Source organism: Oncorhynchus keta, chromosome 4 (assembly GCF_023373465.1).
Source record: "Oncorhynchus keta strain PuntledgeMale-10-30-2019 chromosome 4, Oket_V2, whole genome shotgun sequence".
NCBI lineage: Eukaryota > Metazoa > Chordata > Actinopteri > Salmoniformes > Salmonidae > Oncorhynchus > Oncorhynchus keta.
The window spans coordinates 40,225,983-40,237,871 of NC_068424.1; positions in this window are offsets into that span (position 1 = coordinate 40,225,983).

An 11,889-nucleotide genomic window follows, 5' to 3' on the forward strand; every position below is an offset into this window, starting at 1 on the left:
CACACACACACACACACACACACACACACACACACACACACACACACACACACACACACACACACACACACACACACACACACACACACACACACACACACACACACACGCACACAGCTTGTCTGGTTAGCAAGCACCAGCTAATGTGATGTGTCAGCTACATCTGTCACTAACATAATCTGCATCCCATATGGCACTATATTCCCTTTAAAGTGCACTACTTTTGATCCATAGGGCTCTTGTCAAAAGTGCTGCATTATATATGGAATAGGGTGACATTTGGGATGCAAACATATAGTATGCCTTCTCCAGTACTACAGTAAACTTGACATTGTATATTATTCCACTGTATTAATAAAACTACTCAAAATCCCAAATATATTGATTTCAGATATTGTACCAATATATCATATGAGTATAGCAATATCTATCATATGTACTTTTTGGACCTAAACCTGCCACACCCTGATCTGTTTCACCGATCTTTGTGATTGTCTCCACCCCCCTACTACAGGTGTCGCCCATCTTCCCCATTATCACCTGTGTATATATACCTGCGTTCTCTGTTTGTCTGTTGCCAGTTCGTCTTGTTTGTCAAGCCAACCAGCGTTTTTGTGTCAGCGCCTGCTTTTTCCCAGTGTCTGTTTTCTCGTCCTCCTGGTTTTTGACCCTTGCCTGTCCTGACCCTGTACCCACCCGTCTGACCACTCTGCCTGCCCCTGATCCTGAGCTTGCCTGCCGTCCTGTACCTTTGCCCCTGTTGCTGTAAAACACATTGTTACTTCGACACGGTCTGCATCTGGGTCTTACCTTGATACCTGATAAAACCTATAGCATTGTATTCAATATTAGTCAAAAAAAGTAAAAGAAAATTGGAATGAAAACATTTTCCAATCTTAAAAAAAAAAACTATTGTCATAAATCTTTTAGGTCTTCGAGATATAGTGATATTTTTCAAAATATTAAATATGTGATGACATGTAAAATATTATGATTTTAGGAACAAATAAACTAAACAAAATTAAGATTATTGTATTTGAAATGATGCCCAAAGTTGCATACATTTTGGACAATGTCACGAGTTCGACCGAGGGTGGCTCCCCTTCCCGTTCAGGTGGCACTCCGCGGTCGTCGTTGCCGGCCTATTAGCTGCCACTGATTTTCTTTTTCCTCCCACTCCTTGTATGTTTATTGTTAGCACCTGTATGTTAGTAATTAGTTGGGCTTAATTAGACAGCCGGCCCACATGTTTCTTTGTGCGGGAATAATTATTGTAACCTTCGTGTATGAAGTGGACGAACGTGTTTGTTCCTGGTCGTGTATTCTGCAGTACTGTTTTCGTCCCCCGTGTTTGGGGCATTTGTTTTTGAGCACCCAGTGTTTCGTGAGTGCATTAAATAGCACAGTAGTGAACTCTGTTTCCTGCGTCTGACTCCACACCCACGACACCCGGAGCTTTACAGACAATAGCTCCTTATGACAATCTCTGGATTGCAGATTGATTTCAGACGCCCAACAGGGCTCTCATCCCCATCATTCGCAGGAGGTAAAGACGGAGATATCGTGGATGACGGTCCTGGTTTTGTAAGGATCCGTCACGAGAGGGTAATCTACATTTACCATCGGTCCTATTAGCCAACGTACAATCAATCAATAATAAAATAGACAAACTACGAGCACGTATATCCTACCAAAGGGACATTTAAAATTTCTAATATCTTATGTTTCACCGAGTCGTGGCTGAACGTAGATACGATTAACATACAGGGGTTTAAGCTTTTTCGGCAGGATAGAATACCAGCCTCTGGTAAGACAAGGGGCAGCGGCCTATGTGTGTTTGTAAACAACAGCTGGGGCACGAAATCTTAGGAAGTCTCAAGGTTTTGCTCGCTTGAGGTAGAGTATCTCATGATAAGCTGTAGACCACACTATTTACCAAGGGTAAATCAATATTTTTCATAGCTGTCTATACACCACCACAGACCGATGCTGGCACAAAGACCACACTCAATGAGCTGTATTCCACAATAAGCAAACAGGAAAACGCTCCTCCAGAGGTGGCGCTCCTAGTGGCCGGGGACTTTAATACAGGGAAACTTAAGTTAGTTAATTTCTATCAGCATGTTAAATGTGCAAAAAAAAAATAGACCACCTTTACTCCACACACAGAGACACGTACAAATCTCTCCCTCGACCTCCATTTGGCAAATCTGACCATATTTCTATCCTCCTGATTCCTGCTTACAAGCAGAAATTTAAGCAGGAAGCACCAGTGACTCGGTCAACAAAAAAGTGGTAAGATGAAGCAGATGCTAAACTACAGGACTGTTTTGCTAGCACAGACTGGAATATGTTCCGGAATTCTACCGACGGCATTGAGGAGTACACCACATCAGTCACTGGCTTCATCAATAAGTGCATCGATGATGTCGTCCCCACTGTGACTGTACGTACATACCCCAACCAGCAGCCATGGATTACAGGCAGCATCCGCACTGAGCTAAAGGGTAGAACTGCAGCTTTCAAGGAGCAGGACTCTAACCAGGAAGCTTATAAGAAATCCTGATATGCCCTCTGACAAACCATCAAACAGGCAAAGCATCAATACAGGACTAAGATCGAATCGTACTACTCAGGCTCCGACGCTTGTCGGATGTGGCAGGGCTTGCAAACTATTACAGGCTACAAAGGGAAGCACAGCGGAGAGCTGCCCAGTGACACGAACCTACCAGACGAGCAAAATTACTTCTATGCTCGCTTCGAATCAGGTAACACTGAAACATGAATGAGAGCACCAGCTGTTCCGGATGACTGTGTGATCCTGCTCTTCGTAGCCGATGTAAATGAGACCTTTAAACAGGTCAACATTCACAAGGCCACAGGGCCAGATGGATTACCAGGACGTGTACTCTGAGCATGCTCTGACCAACTGGCAAGTGTCTTCACTGACATTTTCAAACTCTCTCTGACAGTCTGTAATACCAACATGTTCAAATCAAATCAAATTTTATTTGTCACATACACATGGTTAGCAGATGTTAATGCGAGTGTAGAGAAATGCTAGTGAAAAACAAAATACTGCATAGTTTCCTAGAAACGCGAAGCGAGGTGGCCAAGCCATAACCCCTAGCCATAAGACTCCCGAATACCTAATCAAAGGGCTATCCAGACACCTCTTTTACGCCGCTGCTACTCTCTGTTTATAATCTACGCATAGTCACTTTAACTCTACCTACATGTACATATTATCTCAATTACCTCGACTAATCGGTGCCCCCGCACATTTACTCTGTACCGGTACCCCCTGTGTATAGCCTTGCTTGTTATTTTACTGCTGCTGTCTAAAGCTAGCTAGCTTACAAAGAATAACAACAAAAAATATCTAGTTAACAGAAGAAAGGAAGACAAAATAAGGACAAAAGAAGGACAGAAGAAAAAGGAAAAGAAAGAGGACAACAAAGTGAAACAGTCAGCACTTCTATTGCAACTTCGTATTTCGTCGTCCTAACATAGTCTACACTGCTATCTGCCCAGCAGCTAGCCAGCTAGCAAACGTCCACCGTCTACCGAATAGCAGCACTGTAGAAACTATTACACTCAACTGAACGACTTGATTAGTGTAGTGTTAGCTAGCTACATAGTTGTCTTTGCTGTCTTCGTATCCAAGATAATTGTGTAGTTTAGAGCGTGTAGTCTTAGAGTGATTATCTTAATTTACCGAGGTTAGCTAGCCAGCTATTTGTCGTCCTTAACATAGGACAGCCAACAGCTAGCCAACGTCTACTGAATAGAACTTCCGCACTCAACAACCCGGTCGCATTCCGCTTCGCTCCACAGGTAGTATCACATTTTCATTTCATTTCATTACAGCACAACGGTTTGATTTGTTTGATCGTAGCTAGCTACATAGCCGTCTGTGTATCAAAGATAATTGTGTAGTCTAGAGCGATTTTCTAGGTTAGCTAGCCAGCTATTGTCGTTCTTTTAACGCAACGTAACGTAATCAACACTGCTAGCTAGCTAGCTAGCCCCCGAATAGCAGCACTGTAGAAACTATTACACTCAACGGAACGACTTGATTAGTGTAGTGTCAACAACGCAGCCACTGCCAGCTAGCCTACTTCAGCAGTACTGTATCATTTTAATCATTTTAGTCAATAAGATTCTTGCTACGTAAGCTTAACTTTCTGAACATTCGAGACGTGTAGTCCACTTGTCATTCCAATCTCCTTGCATTAGCGTAGCCTCTTCTGTAGCCTGTCAACTATGTGTCTGTCTATCCCTGTTATCTCCTCTCTGCACAGACCATACAAACGCTCCACACCGCGTGGCCGCGGCCACCCTAATCTGGTGGTCCCAGCGCGCACGACCCACGTGGAGTTCCAGGTCTCCGGTAGCCTCTGGAACTGCCGATCTGCGGCCAACAAGGCAGAGTTTATCTCAGCCTATGCCTCCCTCCAGTCCCTCGACTTCTTGGCACTGACGGAAACATGGATCACCACAGATAACACTGCTACTCCTACTGCTCTCTCTTCGTCCGCCCACGTGTTCTCGCACACCCCGAGAGCTTCTGGTCAGCGGGGTGGTGGCACCGGGATCCTCATCTCTCCCAAGTGGTCATTCTCTCTTTCTCCCCTTACCCATCTGTCTATCGCCTCCTTTGAATTTCATGCTGTCACAGTTACCAGCCCTTTCAAGCTTAACATCCTTATCATTTATCGCCCTCCAGGTCCCCTCGGAGAGTTCATCAATGAGCTTGATGTCTTGATAAGCTCCTTTCCTGAGGACGGCTCACCTCTCACAGTTCTGGGCGACTTTAACCTCCCCACGTCTACCTTTGACTCATTCCTCTCTGCCTCCTTCTTTCCACTCCTTTCCTCTTTTGACCTCACCCTCTCACCTTCCCCCTACTCACAAGGCAGGCAATACGCTCGACCTCATCTTTACTAGATGCTGTTCTTCCACTAACCTCATTGCAACTCCCCTCCAAGTCTCCGACCACTACCTTGTATCCTTTTCCCTCTCGCTCTCATCTAACACTTCCCACACTGCCCCTACTGGATGGTATCGCGCCGTCCCAACCTTCGCTCTCTCTCCCCCGCTACTCTCTCCTCTTCCATCCTATCATCTCTTCCCTCTGCTCAAACCTTCTCCAACCTATCTCCTGATTCTGCCTCCTCAACCCTCCTCTCCTCCCTTTCTGGATCCTTTGACTCTCTATGTCCCCTATCTTCCAGGCCGGCTCGGTCCTCCCCTCCCGCTCCGTGGCTCGACGACTCATTGCAAGCTCACAGAACAGGGCTCTGGGCAGCCAAGCGGAAATGGAGGAAAACTCGCCTCCCTGCGGACCTGGCATCCTTTCGCTCCCTCCTCTCTACATTTTCCTCCTCTGTCTCTGCTGCTAAAGCCACTTTCTACCACTCTAAATTCCAAGCATCTGCCTCTAACCCTAGGAAGCTCTTTGCCACCTTCTCCTCCCTCCTGAATCCTCCTCCCCCTCCCCCCCTCCTCCCTCTCTGCAGATGACTTCGTCAACCATTTTGAAAAGAAGGTCGACGACATCCGATCCTCAAACGACACCGCTGGTTCTGCTCACACTGCCCTACCCGGTGCTCTGACCTCTTTCTCCCCTCTCTCTCCAGATGAAATCTCGCGTCTTGTGACGGCCGGCCGCCCAACAACCTGCCCGCTCGACCCTATCCCCTCCTCTCTTCTCCAGACCATTTCCGGAGACCTTCTCCCTTACCTCACCTCGCTCATCAACTCATCCCTGACCGCTGGCTACGTCCCTTCCGTCTTCAAGAGAGCGAGAGTTGCACCCCTTCTGAAAAAACCTACACTCGATCCCTCCGATGTCAACAACTACAGACCAGTATCCCTTCTTTCTTTTCTCTCCAAAACTCTTGAACGTGCCGTCCTTGACCAGCTCTCCCGCTATCTCTCTCAGAATGACCTTCTTGATCCAAATCAGTCAGGTTTCAAGACTAGTCATTCAACTGAGACTGCTCTTCTCTGTATCACGGAGGCGCTCCGCACCGCTAAAGCTAACTCTCTCTCCTCTGCTCTCATCCTTCTAGACCTATCGGCTGCCTTCGATACTGTGAACCATCAGATCCTCCTCTCCACCCTCTCCGAGTTGGGCATCTCCGGCGCGGCCCACGCTTGGATTGCGTCCTACCTGACAGGTCGCTCCTACCAGGTGGCGTGGCGAGAATCTGTCTCCTCACCACGCGCTCTCACCACTGGTGTCCCCCAGGGCTCTGTTCTAGGCCCTCTCCTATTCTCGCTATACACCAAGTCACTTGGCTCTGTCATAACCTCACATGGTCTCTCCTATCATTGCTATGCAGACGACACACAATTAATCTTCTCCTTTCCTCCTTCTGATGACCAGGTGGTGAATCGCATCTCTGCATGTCTGGCAGACATATCAGTGTGGATGACGGATCACCACCTCAAGCTGAACCTCGGCAAGACGGAGCTGCTCTTCCTCCCGGGGAAGGACTGCCCGTTCCATGATCTCGCCATCACGGTTGACAACTCCATTGTGTCCTCCTCCCAGAGCGCTAAGAACCTTGGCGTGATCCTGGACAACACCCTGTCGTTCTCAACTAACATCAAGGCGGTAGCCCGTTCCTGTAGGTTCATGCTCTACAACATCCGCAGAGTACGACCCTGCCTCACACAGGAAGCGGCGCAGGTCCTAATCCAGGCACTTGTCATCTCCCGTCTGGATTACTGCAACTCGCTGTTGGCTGGGATCCCTGCCTGTGCCATTAAACCCCTACAACTCATCCAGAACGCCGCAGCCCGTCTGGTGTTCAACCTTCCCAAGTTCTCTCACGTCACCCCGCTCCTCCGCTCTCTCCACTGGCTTCCAGTTGAAGCTCGCATCCGCTACAAGACCATGGTGCTTGCCTACGGAGCTGTGAGGGGAACGGCACCTCAGTACCTCCAGGCTCTGATCAGTCCCTACACCCAAACAAGGGCACTGCGTTCATCCACCTCTGGCCTGCTCGCCTCCCTACCACTGAGGAAGTACAGTTCCCGCTCAGCCCAGTCAAAACTGTTCGCTGCTCTGGCTCCCCAATGGTGGAACACACACCCTCACGACGCCAGGACAGCGGAGTCAATCACCACCTTCCGGAGACACCTGAAACCCCACCTCTTTAAGGAATACCTAGGATAGGATAAAGTAATCCTTCTCACCCCCCTTAAAAGATTTAGATGCACTATTGTAAAGTGGCTGTTCCACTGGATGTCATAAGGTGAATGCACCAATTTGTAAGTCGCTCTGGATAAGAGCGTCTGCTAAATGACTTAAATGTAATGTAATGTAATGTAATTATTTGTTACTTTTTCATTTTTTCCTTATCTATTTTTTACATAACACTTTTTTATTTTCTTAAAACGTCTTAAAGCATTATTGGTTGAGGGCTAGTAAGTAAGCATTTCTCTGTAAGGTCTGTTGTATTTGGCGCATGTGACAAATACAATTTGATTTAATCTGATTTGAATCTTTTCAGCAGCAGAGACTGACTCAGTGGTAGCATGGCCTAAACTAAATTAAACACGCTAACAGTAAACATCCCAAGAATGTCCTAAAATTGTCATTGGAACAAACCGGGAACTAGACAAAGCCTCCAGGGGACCATGATACAATGTCCCAGAACATCCTAAAAATGTCCTCGGGGACGTTCCAGGGACCAACCGGGAACTAGATAAATCATCCAGGGGACCCTGAAACAACGTCCCTAGAACATCCTAAAAACGTCCACAAGACAAACCAGGAACTAGACAAAACCTCCAGGGCACCATGACACAACGTTCCCAAACTGGGAACTATAAAAAAAAAGTCCCCCAAATGACTAGTCAAATGAAAGTTCTGAGAGTGTCCTAAACATGTCCTGACATGGTCCTCAGTGATAACCTGGTAACTCCCAGTGAGCTCGTCAGTGGGATAACGTCATGCTGAAACGCTTAAGGGACATAATGGGAACGTCGCCGAATGTCGTCTGTTTGCTGGGTAGTCTCTCCTAGTCAGACAGACTATAGTTTTCCTTTTGAATCTGTTTGAGATAAATTCCCAAAATGAAGTGGATATGAGATACATTAAAAACTCAAATACAAAACTCAAATACAGTACATTACTTTTGATGTGCCTTTCTATGTGAAACCATCTATAGTTTCTTTATAGAGCAAGAGCTGTATTCTATCTAGGGGGAGAGAGAGAGTGAGGGAGGAAGAGGGGGATAGAGAGAGAGATTGTATTTAGCCAGTGGGAGGGTGGTAGTCTAGAAAGCGATAGAGGTTGAGGTCAGGGCCTGTCTGGGTTTTCAAATTAAATTGTCCATCTTACATCTTAAAGAACCTGAGCTTCCTGTGGTTCAGGATAATAAAAGTAACATCAAGTTACATCCTGAGCACAATAGACCACTTGAAACAGACATGTTGGAAAAACATACCGTGATTAAGAAAGAGGTAAGCTGCAACGCAGGGTACTGTGCTGTGCAAACACCCTGCATAAACCAAAAGTGGAAAATGATCAACAGACAAAAACGGCAAAGCTACCAACTAAAAGTCACTACCATTTCACAACTTAAGTCCAGGGCGGCACGCCTATCCAACATTTGAATGATGGAGATCGTTTCAGTTCTGGAGATTTTCATGAAGTAAGTAACTCTGTATATTTCCCACCCAGACAGACTTACACGCCTCATCAAATCCAGAAAATAAGCAACCGACAAAAATGTCAAAGCAACTGACAAGAGTGGCAGAGCTACCAACTAAAAGTGGCAAAGCTACCAACTAAAAGTCAAGTGGCAAAGGTTTACTACCACTTAACAACTTAAGTCCAGGGCGGCACGCCTATCCAAAGTTTGAATGATGGAGAGCGTTTCAGTTCTTGAGGAGATTTTCATGAAGTAACTAACTCTGTATATTTCCCACCCAGACAGACTTACACGCCTCATCAAATCCAGACAAACTACAGGGACTTCTGGTCTTTGTGGGTTGTGATGAATTCACTGGTATAGCCCCAAAAACCAGATCAGCCTGGCAAAAGAAAATAAACAGGGCAGGATTATTTATCCAAAATAATTAATTTGTTTCTATACATGCCAATCATGTCGCCCAAAGAGGGTTTAATAATATAAAAACAATTTCAAGACAAAGACGGGTGGAGATGGAAGTGTGGCAGTAAAACATGCTGCTTTTCCATTGATGGAAATGTGTTTCAGGCATGTGGAAAGCTTACACCCAACCCATGTTGATACAATGTGATTAGTTTATTATAGAATCCAATAAGCTTGGATATTTGCTTCCATGTTGTAGTAGCACGAGTCCAGATCCGACCAGAGGGCTTTTTGTGAGATGCGGTGTGGGTGAATGACAGCACAGCCAAAGTATTCCAGGGAGAGCCAGAATGGTCAGAAATATGCCACACGGTAGTGGATTGGCGAGCGCAATAAAAAGAGGAATTATGGGTAGATGAATGATGGTACTCATCCTTCCATTTTGTTTCCATAGGATGGTGGTGTGTGTGTGTGCGCGCGTGCCTGTCACAGAATGTGTGTGTGTGTGCCCCTCGTCTGTCTTTCTCTGAGCCCTGTGCTTATTAACACAGTAACCCGAGGCCAGGATGAAAGACTCTCCCGTAGAGAAAGGAGCTTCCGCTGTATGGGTGACTTGTCACTGGACTCCCTCTCCCTTGCTTTCTTTAGAGGCCTTTACATAGAAGTCGATGTTTCCAAAATAACAAGTATAGGTTACAATACAATCATTTAGGTATAAATTAGATTGACATAGTTTCAAATCCTGAGGAAAATCAATTACAACTGAATTACAAGTCAAATGGACATAGGCTAAAGGTTTGCACCAAACATGTGTAGAGGTTTCCTACTCACCCAAGGTCAGGGATAATTAACTAATGGGCTGCACCAGTCTGATTGAAAGGTGATCTTATAGACCTAGTACCGCAGAGGATGTGGCCACATCTCTCAGTTGAGGACAGACTCTAATTTCAGTGGACCCTACTCTACTCTAACCCTGTAAGTCATACCATTGTGCCAACAAAATCTCTATTCATAAAAATACTTCAGTCTTACAGTTAGGGCTGTGACGGTCATGGAATTTTGGATGACGGTTATTAGTCAGCAAAATGACCGCGGTCACTGTAATAACCGTTAAAATAGCAACAATAACAAAAAAAGCACAAAAATGAGGGCCGTACATCTCAGACAGAGGGACCAGTCAAATAGTGAAACAAGAAGCTTCTGATGAAATACCAGGAGACAGAGTGTAAAGCGACTACAAGAATCTAAACAGGAGATTTAACATAATTAGTGTGTTTCCACCTGCATTGACAGTCTCATAAGTTCTGGGGCTGTTGGTTGTATTACCTCAGAGGCTTCTGGTACAGAGTGGTTGCGTCCCAAATGGCACCCTATTTCCTTTATAGTGCACTTATTTTGACCATGACCCACAGGGCTCTGGTCAAAAGAAGTGCACTATATAAGACATAGGTTGCCGTTTGGGACTTAACCAGGGTAACCTAAGAGAGGAGAGTGCCGGGCAACTTTTCTGAAGCTCGAGCTTGAACTTACTGACTTCAGAGGATAGAGGAACCTGGATGGAAGGTCATTTTCCTCTACCTCACTTCAGAATGTAAACACTTGATCAGTCTGCAGACGCACAGGTGCCTTATAGCCTACCCTTTTCACACTACTGAGCTGAGCCCAGCCGAGCCGTACTGCTCTGGCCTGCGTACGCATCCAACATACCTGCTGGAATTGTGCTGAAAAGGACAATGTGAATCAGGGAATCAGATCCAGCACAGTACGGTTTGATTCAAGTCGGCACAATAGTATTAGAAAGCGTAGCTTATTAGTGAAGACCCAATACAGTGCCGATACCCAAGTGCTCCCTTATCACTTTCACACACAACACTCTGTTCCTTCTCTTGGTTAACCCATTAGCCCAAATGATGAGGGAGTGACTCTGAACTTACAATGGCTAGCCCCAAGTCATATTTATTTTATTGTGCTTTATGTAATTTGCCTCATGACTCCTGCATGCTTTGTTGACTATGAACTTGCTTGTTTACCAAACCGTGGGACAGACTGTTTCTTCCCACACTCGGGACTACAGGGCCTCTCATCCAATTCTAACCATCTCTCGCCGGCTTTATATTCATGTTACCTGATGAAATTACTGTACAATATGATCTTGTTGACATCTAATACACATTCAAATGTCATAAATCAACATTGCAGAGCTCTCCCTGTCCTCTGTCGTGGCCTGCTTGTATTACTACTGATGATATCTGGAAATGTGCATGTACATCCTGGCCCATCTACTGTTGCTAGAGCCAATTCTGATGTGCTCTGATATCTGCTCTTGTAAAAGCCTGGGTTTTCTGCATGTTAACACTAGAAGCTTTTTACCTAAAATTGTTCAATTGAAAGTGTGGGTTCACAGCTCCAAGCCAGATCCGTTGGTCATTACTGAGAAGAGGTTAAGAAAGAGTGTTTTGAACACTGATGTTAACCTTTCGGGTTATAATCTTTTTCGGCAAGACAGATCTTCCAAAGGTGGTGGAGGGGAAATCTTTACCAAGGAACACCTTCAATGCTTGGTTGTCTCCACCAAGTCTGTCCCCAAACAATTAGATTTTCTAGTTTTAATCATTAAACTTTCAAATAGTTCTTTGTTGACTGTTACTGGGTGTTATTGTCTACCATCAGCACCGACCTGTACCCTATAAATGCCCTAAGCTCTCTCCTGGCCCCTTACACCAAGTCTGAATTTGTCCTGCTAGGTGACCTAAACTGTGAAATGCTTAAATCACCTGAAAAAGTCCTAAAGCAATGGAACTCCCTAAATCTTTCT